Raw genomic sequence first — 22,210 nt, 5'->3', positions numbered from 1 at the left:
TGTTCCAGTCAGCAGGACCTGATGGCTTGCCCTGTAGGATGCTGAATGAATTTTCAACTTTCATCTTTAGGACTATTAGCTAGTTGTTTTCTCCAAATCACAGAGGATTGGAAAAGCCCCTAAGGGTAGCAAAAGGGTAAATGAGGTGCTCATTTCTGAGAGAAAGACAGGATGACCCTGGAAATTTCAGACTTGAGAGCTTAACATCGATACCTGGGAAGAACTTGGAATGAATCATCAGATAATCAATTGTATAGCACCTGAAAGGACATAAAATACTAAGTAGCAACCAGGAAGGCTTTGCAAGAGCAAATTGTGCCAGGCCAATTTAATTTCCAGGGGAACTGAGAGATAGGATCTATAACAATTTTAGTAAAGATTTTGATGATTTTTTATGAAACCAAGCATTGTCTTTGAGTTAGCAGAAACATATTTTCCTATCTATATTTCCTCTAGAGGCTAGAAGACTTCATCCCTATGGGATATTAATGGCTGAGCATTAATCTGGAGGGACATATTGAATGCTTTCCCAGAGGTATTGGGGTCAGGATCTATGGTACTCAATAACTATATTGATGACCTAGATGAAGGAATTAAGGCTCTGCTCATGAAATTTGCAGCCTGCACTAAATTAGGTAGGGTTATTATGGCTCTGCCGGACAGAAACAAAGTTCAAAATGGCTTTGACTCATTGAGGAAATGGCTCCACACAATTGGGATACCTTTTCAATGAAGACATGTGTAAATTGGCTCAGCCTTGGAACAGTGCCTAGGGCTTACTTGGCAAGTGTTGAAAATATCTTCCTCTTAGTGTCATTGTGAAGATCGAAGTGTGATAATGCAGCAGAAGTGAACCACAGAACACCTTATAAATGGTGAAGTCTGCACCAATACAGGGGAAGTTATTATTGAAGGCAAGAAGATATGTCCAGTGAGGATACGTGAAAGAAAATGGAGATGTTTAATCAAGAGAAGCCAGAATAAGACCATTTCATGAATGTAGCCACCTTATAAGGGATTTTTTAACCAAAGGTCCAATGGTCCCATTTTCATTTTTGTGAATTAAAAATAAGCTTAAATGATATAAGACGGATTCTAGGTACATATGAGGAAGAATGCACCTAAGGCTTGGGGTCCTTCTTTCTTCACGTTTGTTGTACTTGTTCACCTTTGACTTTTCGGGCCACTTGTGAGGTCCTTGTGACTCTCTAGAATGGGATTTGCCATATAGGAGGTGCATTATCAGTATTGGTTGAATAAGTGAATGTTAGTTGAGTGAAACTGAACTAAAAGAGCAGAATTTGGGGAGTCATCTAGACTCAGAGGTCTTAAGAATAAGGTTGACTCATCTAGGAGACCAAATGATCTGCCTAACACTTTCATATACGTATGTATGAATATAACTATATATGTATATATGTTCTCTTGGTGGATATAGATGTACATATATATATATACACACACATATATACACATACTTACAGTCTCTACCCAGTGGTAGCTTTGCTTCAGGAATACGACATAAGGTTAGCACTACTGTTAAGTAAAGAAAGGAGGTGGAATCTTGCTGACCTCAGGCCATCATTACCTCTTACCCAACCACAGAGTCTTATGCAGAACAAAGTGGAAAAAAGAGGTGCTGCTCTTCATGATTTCTGATGAAACTGGATCCACTGTCTACATTTCATTTGTTTGTTGCCACATTTATATTTCTAGAATTTGTGATCCAGTGGTCTGGATTGAATGGCTTTCCACTGAGCTATTCACTCCCCAAGTTTGGCCTAAACCCTAGGACGGTACAAGATGGGCCATGAAGCCATCTGTACTCATTACTGGGCTTTAATTCCTGATATTTTGGGTTGGGATTCTAGACTGATTTTTCCCACTGGAGCTTAGTTTTCTGGATTATTGCATAAATTAATATACCCTGCTAAGTAATAGGCATTATTTAGTTTGTAAGTATAGGCATATTTTTTACTAATAAATGTTCTAGATTATGCCAAGATGGGATTATTTTTAGGGCACAGTACCCTGACAGAATCTTCCAGCAGTCCCAGTTGCCACCAGTGGCTTGAGAGAGTACTGCATTCATGTCATCTCAGTTTCTGAGTAGAGAAGATGAGCATTGAACCATGTGCACTGAGGGTAGAGATTTCCCATCTGTGATCTGCTTATTGGCTTTCAAAGGGTCATTGAATTCTCTGGCACTAAAACACGTTTCCCTGGGTATACGGGTCTATGCATTGGTTGATTTTCCTGGCTTTTAGGAGGAAAGTGACAATAAGTTTATATTGTTTCTACTAAGATGGATGGGATGGCAAAGAATATGCTTTGGAATAGTCTATGGTATAGGCAGCAGCTACTGAGTCATTTAAACATGGGTGTCAGCAGTGGGCTCTCTTGTCACCTGGATGTTCTGTCTGTTAGCAGCAGAATGCCAGCCAACAGGGAGAGGACCTGGCCAGTCCTAGGAGAATTGCTGGTAAAGCATCTGACAGTCCCCAATTCAGAGGTACCTGTAGAATTATTTTGTTCTTGTAAGTAAAAATAATTTGATTAGGTTCTCTATTTCACCAAGTCGAAAATTATTTCAGGGTTCCTTCTTCTCTAGCTTCTTGAGAAGGTCTTGAAAGGTTGATACAATTTCAAGACAAAGACAGGTCCTGTGGATGGATACTGGTCAATTGTCCTCAATGGTAATTGTTGAGATGTCTGTATTCAATTTATGACTGGGTAGCTAGGCAGGAGAACTGATAAGAAGGATGAGGCTTCTGGCTTGTATCCAGGGAAGGTAGGTAGAGGACCTGATGCAGAAGTATAATCAGACAAAGCAAACAGCAAAACTACTTGGGGATCATACTTGGAGAGAATGTATGCATCAATCATCCCTAGGCCTAAAGCTAGTCAGATGGAGGCTGCAGGAGACCCTGGGTGGACCAAGGTGATTGACTTGGTTTTTCCCTGAGACAGAATTGTTTCAGAAATTGGGATGCAAATTAGGGTCTGTGTAAACCTTCCTGAGAAGGGCTGATGGGAAGGCTGAGGTAAGAGACATCATTGCAAACACTAGCAAGAGCCAAGGCATGTGAGGTGCTGGAACAATGGCTTTATATAGAGTGATGTCCCCATTTAAGAAAAAAGTCTGGGGTGGCACAGAAGTGGTATGACAAAGAGTGAACACATGCAGCAATGATACTCTCTAGGCTCTATGTTGAAAATGAACTATGTGGGAAAGGGGTCCGGGAGGGAAAAACTTGGAGAAAACGAGGGAGGAGGTGTCACTGTTCAAAAAGAAACGTACTTATTACCTGACTTATGTAACTGTAACCCCTCTGTACATCACCTTTATAATAACAGTAAGCTTTTTTTTTTAAAAAAAGAAAACTGTCATGTCAGAAGCCAACTAAAGTGGTGCATGCTTGTAATCTGACTTGGGAAGAAGAGATCTGAGGAATTAAGAGTTGGAGGTCAGCCCAGGCCAAAAAGTCAGTGAGATCCCCATCTCAACCAGTAGGCTGGACATGGTGGCATATCTGTCTAGAATCCCAATGTTGTGGGTGGTAGAGTCAAGAGAATTATAGTCTGCATATGACCAGGGCAAACTAATACACTTTCAGAAATAATAACTAAACACGAAAGGTGCAGCTCAAGTGGTAGAGTCTCTACGTCATAAGCAGGATGGTTCCGAGTTCAAACTCTTTGTGACACACCTACACAAAAGCAAACAAAGCAAAGCAAAGAGAAAAATATCACATGGTCAGCCTACCTCAAACTTCATTTGAATTCTTTTTTTCTACTGTTGGAAAAAGGATTTTTCTCTGCAACCTTTTAAAAAAGCAAATGTAACATTTCCACTTTAGAGGAGGAGGAGTCTTGGTGGTAAATACATTAGGATTAACAATATAATACTGATATCACTATTATCAAAAACATCCTGAGAAACTAGCAGAGAGACCTGCAGTAAAATGGTGTCTGTGGAGCTCTTTTGGTTCTGGGAGATGGTGTTGAATGCGTACTGAATACAGCCACATTCATCACCAGCATCTCAAGGATGGTGATAAAACAGAAACCAGAGAATGCAAGGATGCCTTCACTCAAGCTGCTGCCACTGAAAGAGCAGAGCATTCGATGTCAATGAATCTTCATCATATCCCAGGTAGGCAAAAGTGAATAGATTCCTAGCAATTTGTTCAGTAGCAGTGAGGTTATGGAGAAGAGACTGAGCATCCCTAATTTCCAGTTTCTTCTTTGCTTCAGTGTTTAGATAGCATAATTCTCCCTCCCTCCAAACTAATAATGTGTGCTAGTTTCCAAATATGCATCCCTTTTTTTCTTTATTTACTCCTTTTCCCTGGTTCCTTTTCTTCTAAACAAGTACAATTCCACCTGGAGTCATGTTTGTATTTTTTCCTTCAATTTAAAGATGGGGAAATGGTGGCTGAGAGCTTTGGCAAATGCCCTTGTCTGAAGAAGGGCAAGAGGCAATTGTGCCTGGGCCTTAGTCTCATTCTTCGATGCCTAAGTTACGTAAGATTCAGAGCAAATATCCTTTGGAAAGTGTCTCTCTTGGAGACTTCTGCCTCTCCCAGTACATTTAGAGCAATGCTTCTCTACTTAAAAAATGATTTTAAAATCCCCCTTCAACTAGTAAGTATCTCAAAAGAAATTTCATTTCCATTCAAATAACTAGGGTTAGAAATGTTAGAGGTGGTTTGGTAGGAGGGCTGGAGACTTGAAACTAGCTGGGGAAATACATTTTTGGGGAACAAGGGAGATGAATGGGGACTTCATATCCTAATGGTAAATATAAAATGCTTCTCTGTAATATAGTTTTCCAAGTTAATGTCTCCATTCTCACCAGAGTAATTTCTGAGGGGATCTAGTTTTTTCCTGCTGCTGCTACCGCTATTTTTTTTTAACATGATAACAGCACCAACTTGCTGTTGTTTGCTAGGTGCTAGGCACTACTCTGTATGCTTTACTTACTTATTTATCTATGGTACTTGAGTTTGAACTACAGGCCTCTTGTAGGCACTTAACCACTTGAGTCATGCCCCATTTCTTTCTGCTTTATTTTGAATAAGATATCTTAGGTCAGGCTCCTCCTATTTCTACTTTATGCATACCTAGCATGGCAAGTGTATATCACCCTACTCAGCTTATTAGTTGAGATGTGGTCTTGTTAGTCTTTATGATCTCAAACTGAAACTCTCCTTAATAGCTTGAATTATGGCATGACTTACCACATTTGAACTTATTTCTTTTGTTTTTTATTGTCTTCAGATAACCATATGTTCACTACCATACATTTTCATGATTTACGTCACAAGAAGCTTGTGAGGTAGTTAGTATTATAATCACAGTATGGGAGACAGAAGTTGGGCTCATAAAGCCATATGTCTAGTAAATGGGAGATGGAACTTAAATGCAGGCAGTTGACTCCAGTTTTGATCCTCCTCTTCAGATTACATAGCTAGTCTCCCAATTACCTTGGAAGTCACTTTGTCTCTTCTTTCTTCTTCATGATCAATCTAAGCTTACTATTGATCTCCCCTTGCATTTTCTCATCTCTTTTCCTTTCTATTCAAATGAATATTAAGTCAACATTTTCATGATTTTATTTTGGCCTCTAAAGTTTCCTCCTCTAAATCCTGCAGCACATTCCTAAGATATTACTCCCAACATATCCTTGCTCTTGATTGAAATCATAAATGGTTCTGGTACTTGTCTATTTTCTATTATTATAATAAAATGCCCGAGGCTAGCTACTTACAAAGAGGCCTATTTTGGCTCCTAGTTTTGGAATCCAAAGATGAGGTGTGGATCTGGTGATGACCTTCTTGTTGGCAAAGTGCTGAGGTGGAAAGAGATAAGGAATATATATATATATGTGTGTGTGTGTGTGTGTGTGTGTGTGTGTGTGTGTGTGTGTGTATATATATATATATATATATATATATACATTCTCTCTTCTGGTCACTTCCTCTCCTCTTATGAAGCCAACAGTATTCAATCATGGAGGCTCTACCCTAATGATGTTGCATAGGCCTCATCTCTATCCAAAAGCTCCAATCTTTTTTTAGTTTTTCTTTTTTTTTTTTTTAAGCCCTTCCCGAGTTCACACGGCACCATTTACGTTAGGTTTTTAAAAAGAGGTAGCCGAGTAAGAACAACACCACGCACGTGGTATTCAGGTAAGGAGTAGGTTTATTCATTGTTCCGGCTGGCACCAGGCCATCTTGGTCCTCCACGTGGTGGGGAAAGGCCTGGGAAAGAGAGCTGGGAAAGGCCTGGGAAAGATAGCTGGGAAAGAGAGAGCTGGGAAAGAGAGATAGCTGGGAAAGAGAGAGAAAAGAGCTAGAAAAGAGAGAAAAGAGCTAGAAAAGAGAGTATCTGGGAACACCAATGTTCAATTAAGTTTTCACCTTTATATATCTCATAAAGTGGGGGGGAGGGATAGTATTAAATTTCAATACATGAGCTCTTGGGAGACAATTTCAAACCATAACCACACCATAGCCATTCTCATTCCCACATTATTTTATAGAAGAAACTTTCAAGCAGCTTGTACATCAATAGAAACAGAAATCAAGAATTTCTGCTGTAAGCTCAGAATACAATTTCTATTTCCACACAAACAAAGTGATGAATTTACAGCTGCAGATAACAGGTGCAATGTCTGTCACAGTAAAAATAATGCAGGGAATGTAGGCAACAATGATGCCAGAAGACATGATAAGCCATGCAGAATTCCCTAAAAGAAAGTATGAAGTTATAAATGCCTAGAACAATGACATCAATGGCTCACTTGATGGCATCTCTGATGGCTCTGATGATAAGAGGGAGCAAGTCTACTGTGAATCAGGTTCTTGGTGAGAATAGCACAGAAATTTCTGGAAAGCTGGCTGAAGCCATGTTTGTAACTGCCTGAAGCTATCATTTACCACTGCTTCGAATACAGCAGTCTTCAATGAAGTAATTGCAGGCCAGCTTGAAGGTTTTGGAGAACATTGGCAAAAAGGTCACAATATTTCTGTTTTCATTTAATTATTTAGTGTAAACCAGGCATAGAAGTAAATCAAAGAGACAATTGAAAGTCTAAGCAGCAGACTAGATTAAACAGATGAAAGGAAAAATTGAACCAAAGGAAGATCTTTCAAAATAATCTGTAGAAGTAAAAAAAGGTCCAAAGAAGGAAGAAAGCCTCTGATACTGATGAGATGACAAAGAAAATGAATATTTGAATTATGACTATTTTACAAGGCAGGAAAAGGGGTATAAATATTTCACTGATTTGCCAAAAAAAGTAACAGAATTCTACATTGAAAAGTAAAAGCAAGATTATTACCATGAAAACAGTTGGAAGTGTAAAATCCGGTGTAAGTGTACACACCAAAAAGAGAAAAAGAAAGGAAATCAAATATTGTCACACCACAAGATGAATAGGAAGGGAGAGAAATAAAACAAGGATATTTAAAACCATGAGCAAAAATTAACAAAATAACTGGAGTACATATACAAATAAAAAAATCACCTTAAAAGTAAATGGATTCAATTTTACAATGAAAAGGTTCAGACTGATGGAGTGAATTAAAAATAAGAACGAATGATATACTACCTAAAAGACTTCTCTGATAGTAAAACATACACAGATGGAGAATGAAAAGACGGAAATACTTTTCCATGTGATAGGAAACCAAAAGTAAGCAGAAGTGATTATGACAGATAATATAGACTTAAAAAAACCACTTAAAGAGAAAAAAAGCTCATTATATACTGATTAAGGGATCAATTCAGCAAGAAGATACACACACACACACACACACACACACATATACATATATGCATATATATATATATATATATATATATATATGCACCCTATCTGGGAGCACCAAATAGTATGAAGCAGATATTATTAGATCTAAAGGGATACACAGACTCTAATAGAATGATAGCCAAAGACTTTAACATCCCCTTTCCACAGCAGACATATCATGTAGAGAAAAAAAAAATCAACAAGAACATTATAGCTAAATGATACTATACATCAGATGGACCTAATACATTTAAAGAACTTTTAAAAATGGCTTCAGAATACATATTCTTCTCAACCACCCATCGAATAATCTTGAGGATAGGCAATATGTTAGGTGGCAAAACCAAAAACTTATCATGCTACCTTTTCTGATGACTGTGGAATAAAACCAGAAATCAACTAGATGAGTGTTAGAAACTAAATCACATGGTCTTGAATGAACAGTGGTCCTCAAGGGAATCAAAGATGAAATAAAAAGAAATTGTTGAAACAAGTCAAAATATATGCACCACAGACCAAAACCTATGTTGTATTAAGCAGTATTAAGAAAGGACACTAGAGCAATGTATCAGAAAAGAGAACATTTTATCTAAATAACTCCAGATGAGAGGGAAATGAATACAAAAGATTAAAGTCAAAATAAATGAAATAGACACTAAAACGTATAAAAGATCAATTGATGAAGAGTTGATTTTTAAAAATTCATAAAATTGACAAACTTTCAGATGTACTTATGAAGAGAATTGAAAGAACACTCAATAAAATCACAGTTGAAAAAGAAGACATTCTAATACATAGCACAGAAAAACCGAAAGATTAGGAATTGTTATGAACAATTATGTATCAACAAGGTGGAAAAATCTAGAAGAAATGGATACATTTCTAGAAGTTATAACCTACTAGAATGAATCCATGAAGACACAGAAAACCTAAGCACATCAGTGAGATTGAAGTGTGAAAATGGAAAGTAATGAGATTGAAACAGGAATTTAGAACAGTTCCTTAACTGAGAAAAGCCCAGCACCAGAGGGCTCCACTGCTGAATTCTACCCAACTTTTTTTTTTTTTGTAATTACCTGCTTTTTATTTCCTCTTTTTTTTTCTTTAATTGTGAGAATATTGTACAGTGGAGTTACAATTACAAGGGCAAGATAATGAGTACATTTCTTATCAAGCTTTGTTGCCTCCTCGTTGTTTCCCCTTCCCATCCCTTCCCATACTCCCCCCCTCCCCCCACCTGGTCTTCCCCCCACCCCCCACCAAAGTTGTTAAGTTCGTTTTCCGACATAATGACTTGTACATCTTGTTGCAATGGGTCCTCCTGTATTCTACCCAACTTTTAAAGAACTACCATTGATTCTTCCCAAACCATTCAAAAAACTTGAAAGAGAGGGAACTCTTCTAAGCTCACTCTACACAGCCAATATCGCCTTAAAACTAAAACCAGACAAAGACAATGACAACCTAAAGACATAATGAAAGCCCAATGCAGTGGGTCATGCGTGTAATCCTTGCTACTTTGGAGCTAAAATCAAGGGGATTGTGGTTCAAGGCCAGACTAGGAATAAGGGTTGTGATACTCTATGAACAGGAAAAGCTGGGTGTGGTGGTGTGTGCCTGTTTTTCCAGTTATGGCAGGAAAGAAGCATAAATAGGTCGAGATGGAAGTCCAGGTCAGTTTGTTGATGGACGGACTTAAACTGTGAGGAAACATTGTTATCTCTGAGTCTGATTGCTGCTTACACAGATTTAACCTATTGTTCTCCACTTTATCCAGATAAATGCCCTGAGACCAAACCTCATTGTCTAGCATCTCCCGAGAGAGAAGAGCTGGGGATCTTTGAAGCTGAGATTGCGCCATATTCCTCACAGTTCGTGCCAGCTTTTAAGGAGATGTGTGTGGTCTCCTTCCTAGATATTCTTCCTCTAATGGATGAAATATTAAATTTTATGTGTCAACCCTGCGTTGAGCACATTCCTTTGATATAAGCATATTAAAGGCACTTAGTATATTTGTTGATGATAGACCAATAATATGTTTTCTCTCCAGTCCAAGGTGTGTTCAATAGTGTCAAGGCATGGAAAACTCTTGCTTAACAAGAAGTAATATTCACATGTCTTTAACATGCTTTGAGAAGCATGGCTTCTGCCATTTTTCTTTTGGAGGTAGTATGTTTACGAAGGCATCTAAAACAACTTGCACCGATATTGAAAAGAGGGTGTGAATTCCTAGAATTATTAAAGAAGTATTAGGTGTACTTGTTGAAATATTCACACCCCAGGAAAGAATATAGACTTGATAAAGTCAGGAGACCTACTGTGAGTCTGTGTGGGGCTGTTGGAAATGAGATGACTGAATTCCAGGAAGGGGAACTGTCCAGAGGTGAGCTGCTGCCAGGGTCTGGACCCTCCCTGTGGCTGCCTCATTTATGACAGGACTTGGTTCTTTGTCAGGACATATGTTGAACTCTACGTGAGTTTTTACAATTGATGTATGTGTCTTAAAAAAGTGTTTGAAAACTTTTGACCAGAAGCTTCCTTTAAACATGTCTCTAGAGCTGAAATGAATTTATTTGTCTCTCATTTTGATCCAATATATTCCTAGTGGGGATTTGTTAAGTATTCACTCATCTACTCATTTTTTTAAAAAATTGTGCCAGTCTTGGGCTTGAACTCAGGGCCTGGGCATGCACAGTCCCTGAGCTTTTTTTTTTTTTGTCAGTCATAGGGCTTGAACTCTGAGCATGGGCACTGTCCCTCAGCTCTTCAGCTCTACCATTTGAGTCACAGTGCCACTACCAGTTTTCTGGTGGTATATAGGAGATGAGTCTCATGGACTTTCCCACCCAGGCTGGCTTTGAACCTTGATCCTCAGATCTCAGCCTCCTGAGTAGCTAGGATTATAGGCTTGAGCCACCAGCACCTGGCTCCCTAAACTTTTTTGCTCAAGGCAAGCACTCTACCACTTGAGACACACCTTCACTTTTGACTTTTTGGTGCTTAATCCAAGAGAAGAGTCTCTTGGATTTTTCTGCTGGGGCTGGCCTTGATCCATGATCCTCAGCTCTCCCTCCTGAGTAGCTAGGATTACAGATATGTACCACTGGCACCCAGCCATTAATTTATTTCATAATCTACTCATTTCACTGAATTTATATAAAGCATTTGCTAAACTTCAAGTCCGTAAAAGTGAGTAAAGTCAGTCTTGCCTCAATAATTTTATTACCTGGAAGAGAAAGACATGTTTATTTAAAGAAATAACCTAAAATGTTATAGGTAAGAATATAAGGATGAGTTGTCTAATGAAAGACGGAGAAAGGTAAGGGCCAAACAGTGGCCACTAGCATGTGGAGTCTTGGACTGAGTCTTAGAAAGATATTTATCAGTAAACAACTGAGAAGGCCTGCATGGATCAAACGGGTGAAGGCTTTCCTGGCAGAATAAAAGACAAAGTGCTTCTAGAGCTATTTTAGGGTTCTCATTTTTGTGTCACTGCAGAAGATGCCAATGTGACTGATGGTGAAGAAAGGTGGCAGAGGCATCTTGTGTGTTCTATTCAGAAATTTGTCTTTGTTGTGTAGACACTGCCAGACCCCATTTGTTCTAAATGAAGTTATAGATTGCATTAACATTTTGCTATTTTCTCCAACAAGGTCTTTTTCTTGTTTCAGGATTGAATTCATTTAGTTGTGACTTCTCCTTATTCTTTGCATTTAGTTGTGACTTCTTATTCTCCCACAGTCTGTGACAGCTCCTCAGGCTTTCCTTTGACTCTCAAGAAGAGTATGGGTCAGGTATTTGCAGACACTCCCTTGATTGGGCTTCATCTGGTGCTGTCTCTTAATTAGATGGGGATCATGGTTGGTTGGGAGGGGCAGTCCTCTTGGGGGCATTACATCAGGATCTACATGAGATCAACATGACTCTCTCATGATGCTAACCTGGACCACTTGGTTGGGGGGTGTCTCAGATTCCTCCACTACACTATTACTCTTGCTGTTCATACTCCTTTCTTTAGAAGTAACAAATCCACACTCAAAGGGAAGAGAATGAAGCTCTACTTCCTAAAGAGAGGAGTATCAAAGAATTGGTGGACATATGTTAGACCCACCACAGTAATTAATAAATGCTAAGGAGCTAATTTAAGGTTATACAAACATCTTGTTCTTCCTTAACATTTCATCTTGTAATGTTAATATTCATCCATGGATCTTGCTGCACTGGTGGAACCCTGACAGGCATTTCCTGTTTGTCATTCTCTATATACTTACTAGCAGAAATTCTTCTACAAAGAATATTTATTACTCCTTTTCCATTTATCTATTTATTCAGTCGCTTTTTATGTCAGTACGGTTTTAGGGTAGTTAGTCCAATTGTTTAGTTATTCTCTGAGCTATATTCTAGTGTTATTTATTTTGTTTCTCCAATTATTCTAGTCTTGGTCATGCAGAGTTCTTGCAGGCTCTCTCCTGTGCAAAGTTGACATGTTATTCCCCCAGGCCAGGCCATTCCCCTTACTATCCCCCCCCCCACCTCCACTGCCATTAGGGGTCATGTGTCTTGTGGACCTGGAACTCTCCCTTGTTTTCAAACATGTGGAGAAGCTCCAGGTCCATGCTTTATCTTTCCCGTTTTAGATCAGGAAGTGGCCATTTGATCTTTGCTTCCATTTATGAAGAATGGGGTTTTAAATCCACTAAGTGCTTGGTGGGCTAGTTGAGGCCACATAACAACTTCTCCGTTTTTAAGTAGAGAAATAATGCAGTCATGATTTGAAAGGACCTTGGCAGGTCGCTTGTCCCAGCCATCAATGATGTGGAGGTGCTGACCCTTGCCATTGGCTGTGTTGACAGAAAAGTGGGGGAGGGACTTCATAGGTGATTTAGCTGTTAGTCTTCGCAGGCAAAGCCTGAGTCCCTACCACACCACTGCAGCCATCACTGTGGACCACACAAATGACCTTGGGTGGGTTATTCAGCCTGCTTGAATCTTAGCTTTCTGTTCAGAAAGAAGAATCTAATAGGCAAAACGTGACAGTCCTTGGTGGTTCTGCCTCACAGTCCCAATGGAAGGCACTGAATTTTGCTGATAAATACTCCTCAGATTTCTGCCTCACATTTTTGTGGTAGGGAAGAGTCAGAGTGCCTTAAAGAGGGAAAGCAACACAGGTGTCTCATGGGACATGCAGGAGAAAAAGACCTAGGGAAAGGCTAACAACATTGCTGTAGCGTGGGTATAGATCAGAAGTTTGCAGGCCCCATGGGAGCTGAGCAAAGCCACAGAAAACATTTCAGGTGACAGCAAACAGCCAAGGCTGATGGCAGGGTGGGTGGCATTGCTCAAGCAAGGGCTGCAGTAAGTTGTCTAAGCTCCTGTGGGGTGGAGGCTTTCCCCAAGTGTGGCTGGCCCGAGGCTCAGAGATGAAAAAGACCAAGCAGGAGACTTGGCTTGGTCCAGCCTCTTTTAACTCAGCCCCTTGAGGCTCCAGAAGTTTCATCAGCAACATCACTTATCTGGGGCAGAGTTCAGGGAGTATATTTCCCTTCACATTGGAACTTGGGGTCTGGGAGTGACTTTTGCTGGCTTATATTTTACACGGAATGGAGAAACAACAACAGTATATGTCCCAGCACTCTGTCCCCATGTGGCAGGAGGGCCAGTAGAGACCTTGCCACAAGTGCTCTTGCAGTCAGCCAGCCAAGCGTCCATTCTAAGACCTGAGATGCCCTCTATACGGGGTTCAGATAATATATTCCAAACCAATATGGAGCCCTCAAGGGGAGCTAGAGATCAGTAGCACCACAAGAAATGTCCTTCAAAGGCTTGTGCATGGAAGGTGGTGGAACCTTTAAGAGATGGGGCCTAGTTGTAGTTATTGGTGGTGTGCCCTGGAAAGGTATTTTGGGACTCTAGCTCCTTCCTCTCTCTCTATTTCTAAGTCACTGAGAGCTGAGCAGATTTCTCTGATGTCCTCTCCTAAAACGATGCTCTTCCTCACCAAAGGCTATGGGGTCACGTAACCATAGGCTGAAACTGTATCCCAAATCCTTTTTAAAGTTGATTTTCTTGGGTATTTCCATTCTCCTGCTTTTGCTCCAACTGTCACTGGAAGTAGGGGGATATTTTTCTTATCTGATTCTTTTACTGTCTTCTTTACCATCCTTTCCAGAAGCCTTTTCTGTCCCCTGTGTCCTCACTGGTTCACTACTCTCAAGAGCTTATTTCTTGTGCTGGTGGTCAGATCTCTTACTCTCCTTTGCCACCCAGGAGGCAAATGGATGATTGACAGGAGCAGAGGGAGGGGAAAGGTATCTTTAGAGTTCTAGCTAATAGTTAAAAGTTTCCTGGGCCTCCACTAACAATCCTTTGAGTAATTAGGCTGCAAAATATCTCTGAGTATTTGGCCATCTTAGTTTGCAGCAGCTTAGTTTAGTGTAACTCACTGGAGAAAGATGATGTAAGGGTTTTTTTTTTAACTGTATTTTTTTGTCTTTTCTTTTTTGGTACTGGGGATCGAACCCAGGATGTTGCACTTGCTAGGCAAGCGCTTTGCCACTGAGCTACATCCCAGCTTGGAAGATGATGTAAGGAAGAGAACACATTATCCCATTATTTCCTCAAGAATAATATAGTACCTAATTGTCTTAGGTTGTTTGGGGTACTATAATGAAAGAGCTTAGACTTGGTAATTTATAAACAACAGATATTTATTGCTCACAGTTCTGAGAGGTAAGGAGGCCAAGATCAAGGCTGGGGATGGTTTGGGACCATGTGTTCGCATAAGGCAGAAATGGCTGTTCAAACTTTCTTAGGTCTCCCGTGAGGGCTCTGGCCCCATTCATGAGGGTGGAGTCCCCATGATCTATTACATTCCCCCCAATTCCCACCTCTTGAGACCACTGCATTGAGAACTAGGTTTTTGTTTGTGGTTTTGGAGTATAAGCCCAGGACCTTGCAGTTGCACTTGCACTTACTAAAGACACTCTAGGACTTGAGCCTTTCCCTTTAGATTTTTATCAATTGAGATGGGGTCTTGCAAACTTCATTGTCTAGACTGGCCTGGAATTATAATCCTCTTGATCTGTACCTCCCAAGTAATTAGGATTACAGATATGAACCAGCACACCTAGCCAGGAATTACATTTTAATGTACAAATTCTGAGGGAACACAAATATTTGAATCATGGCACTATTGGAGTGTATTTGATGTTGTAGGCACACTGTACATAAAATAGTCTCTGTAATACTGTAGGGTAGGCACATTAAACATTATCATCATCATTTTATCCATGGGGAAAATGAGTCTCAGAGAGGTGAAAGTTCTCACTGAACAAGGTTTCAAAGCCTGATTCCAGAACCTACACTGTGTCTGAATAGATACAGAATCAAATCACAGACACTAATGCATTGAACAAGGACAGCTGTGTACTTTTCCATCAAAACCAATAGTCTGGGAAGATGCTGGATAAGTGAGTACCGCTAAGAAAAGCTATGTGCCTCTGAGGAGGTGGTGAAGTGACATGTTGCAGAACCAAGGCCTGGCTGAGGAGGGAGCTCTGCTGCCGCACGGAGGTCCCAGGACCCATGTCCTGCAGCTGGGCTGTGGATCCAGAGCATGTTTCCTTGTCTTCCAATACCTAGCAGCTGTTTTCCACAGCTGTTCTATTCATCAACACAGTCTTCTACATCATTTAGGAACGTCTTTGATGTTGTGCAATTGGGTGTTACTGGGTTTGTAATCCAAATAATATGTAGAGAAAAATGTTGGTAAGAGGACACTTGAAATCTAAAGCCTAATCATTTTTATCTTCTTCCGGTGTTGGCACCCTTGGTTGACAGCACACATCCACCCAAGCAGTGTGGGACTACTTGTTCTCTATCCCTCGTGCCCACTTGCTTCATACTTGTGGCTATGCTAGAAATAGTTTACTGATAATAGTAAATTCTTTTGATGAATAGTAGAAATGTATTCTCTTTACTTATCTTTCTTTGAGTTTGTAGCTGAATAATCTGCTACATTTTGGTCAGACAGACAAGACACAAAATTTTGCAGTTCCACATGCAGAAAAAGTTATTTATTTTATTGCCCAGCCTTGGGCTTGAACTCAGGGCCTGGGCACTGTCCCTGAGCTTCTTTTGCTCAAGACTAGCACTCTACCATTTGAGACACAGCGTTACTTCTAGCTTTTTCTGAGTAGTTTATTGGAGATGAGAGTCTCGTGGACTTTGCTGCCTGGTCTGGCTTTGAACTATGATCCTCAGGTCTCAGCCTCCTGAGGAGCTAGGATTATAGGTGTAAGCCACTGCCACCTGGCTGAAAAGTTGTTTTTTTTTTTTAAATTGAAGGACCAGAAGTTCTGAGATATTTACAACTTACAATGTACAAATGTGTTTTTTCCGTAAGTATTTCTATTCTGTAACAAACTGATCTCAACTTTCTTGGCTTCAGAACAACTTAATATCATCTCTACAAATTCTTTGTGTTGATTAGGCCTAGCTGGAGGATTCTTGCAAGGTGTCTCTTGTGAGTGAACTCAGACAGAATAGGGGCTGAAGTCTCTCATAACCCACAAGGCAGGGACCCAGATGGCTTCTTCAGGCTCGTGCATGGTGCCTCAACTGAGACGTCAGCCGAACTGAGGCTCTTCTCTTCCTCTCTTTCCAGAGGCTTCTCCTTGACATGCAGTTTCAAGGTAGTTTGACTTGTTCCACAGTGAATGGCTTCCCCCAGAACAAAAGCCTCAAAGTGTGTAAGCATACATGTGACATAACTTTGCAAGTTATGTGACTTCTGCCACATCCTTTGCACTGCTTCCCTTAAAGAGGGGAGGAGGGTATCTTTGAAGGGTAGTTAACTTAGTGTACACTCTACTTCTAGTTAACTTATGGCCTGTGTAGTAAAGTATCTCAAAACTTGGAGGCTTAGGAAGCATGGTGGTATACTCTGTGATCCCAGCTACTTGGAAAGTAGAAGTAAGAGCATTGTGGTCTGAGGCTAGGGAGGGCAAAAATGTGAGATCCGATACCTATCTGAAAACAAAAACAAACTAACAGCAAAGGGGCAGGGGTATGGCTCAAGTCTTAGAGTGCTTGTCTAGCTGGTATGAAGCCCCAACTTCAATCCCAGGTACCACCACAATGACTCACTTGATCACTAGTAGCACAACAAATACTTTGTGGATTAAAAGCAACTATTACTTTATCATCATAGTTCTGTGAGTTGTTTGAGCTCTGCTGGACAGCTCTTCTGTTCCTTTGATGTTGGCTTTGGGCTTATCTGGGCTGTAAGACTCGAAGTGGTACACTAGGTGGCTGGCAGTTTATATCTGCAGTCCATATCTTTAACATAGACTGATAAATACCTGTAGACTTTATCTACTCCCTGGGTGGTTCTGGACTAGATAACATCTCTATTTCGCTAATTGGAACCAGACTAGTCTCAGCTAATGGACAGATGACTTCAATGGGGTTTCTATCTAGTAGACAACATGTTGTAATTAGTGGTTAGGGTTACATGGCACCCAGCAACCTAACGGGTGAGTACTTCTATGTGCCATTCACACCTCTATTAACTCAACTCTCAATAGCTCCTTTATTAACTGCCAAGGGTTGTCATATCTCTGTATCTTGTAGGCTCGTTGTCCTCCATTCATGGTAAGATACTCTCTGATAGAAGATACGTATTCTATAAAGAAAACTTACTAATGATCAGCCAGTGCCCTGATTAACAGCCATTGCCATCAGCATTCCCCATATCCTCCCAGCAGCTCTTTTGTATTTTGTTTGCCTTTGTGCTAGAAATTCACACTTAGCCTTCGAGGGATCTTTGTCGGGTTTGATAAGAACCTGAAAATGAACCTCAAATTGTCTCTCACCCTAATAACCTTTTTCCATTCAAGGGAGAAAAGCTAAACTTACCAATAACTTGACCATGTTATGGGAACTGGTATGGGCTATAAGGAAGAGTGCAAACTATAAGAACTTAAAAATTCCAATGATTTCTTAACACTGGACCACTTGTTACATATCACACTCTAATTTCCCCATGTGGAAGAGGAGGGAAATGTACCTTCTTTTACAAGTCTGGCAGGGGAGCAAATGAAAGTCTGTGCCAAGATATCTGTAAAGGTTTGGGATTTTATTTCCATAGAGTCCATCACATCTTTAACGTTACAAGTGCATGGGATGTGAAGGGCAGGTGGAATGGTTTAACTCTGTGTGTGTGTGTGTGTGTGTGTGTGTGTGTGTGTGTGTGTGTGTCAGGGTGTGTGTCAGCGTGCAAGTATGTGACTGCCACACTTTAAATGAAGCCTCAGAGGGTGGTAAAAGGCAGGCCTACTGGGACCACCAATTCCTTCTTCCCATCTGTGATTGCTGGGGTTTATGCCTCACCCTGAAAAGAGGAGCAGCAATGGCTCCTTTGTCTTGGGGTGTGGCTACCTTTAAATGATATTTGCATGTGTTGTGAGATCTGTGAGGGCTGCCCAGGAATGAGGCTGGTGATGATGTGGAGAAATGAAATCACTGCTTAATGAGAATCAGTGAGATCAGGCCCACCAATGGACCATTGGAAGGACCGTGTTTGAACTGCAGTATTCCATTCATTTTACAATACACCTGACTGTGGGCTTAAATTGCATTCTTGGAAAATTTAGCCCAGCATGACTAGTTTTTCTTAGAATAGCATCAGTAGTGTAATGTTGTGTTCAATAAGCCTGTTACTAAAAAAGGTTATCATGTGATTTTTTTTTTAATCATTAGAAGTCTCCAGGGCTTCTAGAACTTATCTTCAAAATAGGGCAAAGTGATATTTCATCTGTTAAAAATTACATTTTAGAGGGAATTTTTTTCTTTTTTTTTGTGCCAGTCATGGGGCTTGAGCTTAGGGTCTTTGTGCTGTCTCTGGGCTTTTTAGTTCAAGATTAATGATCTACCACATATGTCACAACTCCACCTCCAACTCTACTTCTAGCTTTTTGATGGATAATTGGAGAAAAGAGTCTTATTGATTTTCTTGCCCCAGCTGGCTTTGAACCCCAGTCCTCAGATCTCAGCCTCCCGAGTCACTGACACCCAGCTCTGAGTGAGTTCTTAAAATCTCTGGTTAGGGCTGGGAATGTGGTTTAGTGGTAGAGTACTTGCTTAGCATGAAGCCCAGGGTTTGATTCCTTAGCATCACATAAACAGAAAAAGCCAGAAATGGCGCTGTGGCTCAAGTAGTAGAGTGCTAGCCTTGAGCAAAAGCCCCAGGACTAGCATTAAAAAAAAAAAAAACTCTGGTTACAATTTCTATGCCTCAGTTTTCCCTTTGGATTTATTTTCTGTTTTTCATAGAAGTTTTTTTCATAAATCAGTTTTTGAAAAGAATATACCATAGGTATTTTCCAAGAGCTTTCAATCTTTGACTAAGAGTTTGTATTTTTCTTGATCCATTCATCTACTGAGGGGCATCTGGGCTGGTTCCATATCTTAGCTATAGTAAATAATGCTGCAATAAACATAGCTGTGCTGGTAGCTTTAGTATGGTCTTGTTTGTGATCATTTGGGTAAATGCCCAAAAGTGGGATTGCTGGGTCATAGGGGAGCTCTATGTGGAGTCTTCTGAGGAACTTCCATACTACTTTCTAAAGTGGTTGAACAAGTTTACACTCCTACCAACAATGTAGTAGGGTTCCCTTCTGGCCACATCCCCTCCAGCATCTGTTGTAATTAGAGTTCTTGATTCTAGCCATTCTAACTGGGGTGAGGTGGTATCTCAATGTTGATTCTACGCCTCCATCAAAAAGAATGACACTTCCCCATTTGTTAGGAAATGGAAAGACTTGGAAAAAATTATATTAAGTGAAGTAAGCCAGGCCCAAGAAACATAGGTCCCATGGTTTCCCTTATTTGCAATAACTAGTATATGTCTGAGACAAGCAGAAACAGTCAGATAAGTTGATGTTAGGTGAAATGAACCCCAAGATAAGGACTCAAATGGTTATTCTTTCTTGCTATTGTTTCTAATGTATTTATAAGATGATTTCTTTGTTGCTTTGTATGTCCCTCTCCTAAGGTATAACCCCTTTTTTCACTGTATTTGATGTTGGTATAATTTGTGGAGGGGAAGGGAAAAAAACAATTGTTTAAATGGGGATACAGATGGACCCATTGCAACAATGAGACGTACAAGACGTTATGTTGAAAAACGAACTTTACAACTTTGGCACAAGGGGGGGGCAGGGTGTGTGTGTGTGTGGCAGAGATGGGAAGGGATGGTAAGGGGAAGCAAATGCTTGATAACAATGCTTGCTAAGAAATGTACTTATTACCTTGTTCATGTAATTGTAACCCCTCTGTATGGTATTTTCACAATAAAAAAAGAGAAAGGAAAAAGAAAAGAAAAAAAAGAGTTTGTATTTTTCTTCCTCATTAATTTTGAAATACTGGAATTTGAACATAGGGCCCTCAGCTCAATCAGCTTGGTTGCTGGGCTGATGTTCTATTTAAACCATACCTCCAACCCCACTTTTTGCTATTTAATTAGAGATTGGGGTCTTGTGGATTTTTCCTTGGCTGGCCTTGAACTATGATCTTTCAAGTCTCAATTTCCTGAGTAATTAAAATAACAAGCATGGATCACTGGTACTTGGCCATGTTTTTATCCATGTATGACATTGTACTAAGCTTACAGTTTAAAGTATGACAAAGTAGGGCTTGAATTCCAACTCTTTTCAATACTAGCTGAAATTATAACATTGGAAATATTATATATACTTATTCATTATTAAACTATTAAATATAAATTATATATACATATTTTTTCCTCGCAGTGCTGGGAATCAAATCCAAGGCCTTGTGTTTGCTAAGCAGATGCTCTACCACTTAGCTACACCCAGCTGGCATACTGTTTTTAAGCAATTTTTTAAATGAAGTTGAAAGGATTTGTGATAAGGTAGGTCCAAATCACATAACACTGCCTATCACATAGAAAATGCTTGATGATTAACTTCTAGCAATTATTATAGTCCTACATAAGGATAAAAAACACTCTGGCTTTGATCCTCACTATGACTAGTTCTTTATTTGAAAACTTACCTTGCTTTGTTTTATCTGTGTGGGTAGTTATTGTTCTTATAAGAGGACCATTAATGTACAGCTGATTCCAGGTTCTTATGCACAGTGGGAAGCTAATGAATGAATTAAATACATATTTCAGAAGAGGTTGCAATGTGTATATGTGTATATGTAAACATAATTTTCAATGGTGAAAGTAGCTTGCCATTAGTAAGTCATTTTATGAGATAAAAAGGTAAGAAAACAATGAACAATATTCTAAAAGATAATTCTATGTGATGCAGATCCTCATGAAATTACAAAAGATCTTCTGGTTTTTTTTTTTTTTTTGCCTGTGTTAAATTAAAAAAGAATAGTAGATAACAAAAGTGCCAGTGGCAATGTGGCCTGTACCATTGGAACAAATTCTTGAGGGTTTTGAAAGGAGAGGAAAGCTTTCTAGGATGTTCTAATCACAGAAAATTTTAGACTGAAGGAATTTGCCATGCTGTTTCCTAAACCGGTTTAAAATTCTATACTGGGCTTAAAATCTGGTTTAGAGAGGGAGTGGCTCCTAAGACTGAAGCTTTTCCAGGATCCCACTTGCTTTGTTTTTGCTCGGGGCATTATTTTTTGTTTGCCAAGACCAGCTGCTTCCTAGCTGGCCAGGTTTCCCTTTAGCGGCCCAGGGCTGCCTGTCTGATGTGGGGGAATTTGCCCCTCTGAGCTTGGAGGGGCAGCTGTGTGTCCCCAGGCTGGGCGAAGGGGGTGAGTTGCCCTGAGGCCTGGATGGATGCGCTCTCTTACTGTTCTCTTACCAGAATTTCTTCTTGGCTCACACATGTGACCTCTTGCCAACCTTGCCGCAGAGCTCCTCTGCTTGCTGCCTCTGGGACCCAGGCCTGCAGACAAAGGGGCCAGTTCAGCATTAGATACCAGCCAGCTGTTTTTCTTCCACATAATCTCTGGGAACTGTTATCAGGCTCCAAATGATTTAAGCATTTTCTATATGTTAACTATGAGATCTATTCCTGGCATACAAACAAATCCCCAACTACCTCCCCAGGATATCACACACATTTTAAAATTTTAGTGTAAAATGTACCATTCATCAACCATCAACAAGTATTCATTCAGTTACTGAATGCTGTGTTTGGTGATGTGAGGGAGACAGTGGAAAGCTTGGCTTGCTTTCAAAGAGTTGCTCAGGGCATTGTGGGTAAAAGTGGTCCTCCCTGCCACCTGAACGGACTCCTCCCTCACAGAAATATTGCTGAGAGTGGGACTGTCTCCTTGGAATTCACCAAGTGCTTAGCTCCAGGACTTCAGGACGAAATACTCATTAGAAACAGGGTT

This window comes from Dipodomys spectabilis, unplaced genomic scaffold (assembly GCF_019054845.1).
Source record: "Dipodomys spectabilis isolate Male_0828 unplaced genomic scaffold, ASM1905484v1 ptg000024l, whole genome shotgun sequence".
NCBI lineage: Eukaryota > Metazoa > Chordata > Mammalia > Rodentia > Heteromyidae > Dipodomys > Dipodomys spectabilis.
Note: the sequence above shows the minus strand (reverse complement) of the source record.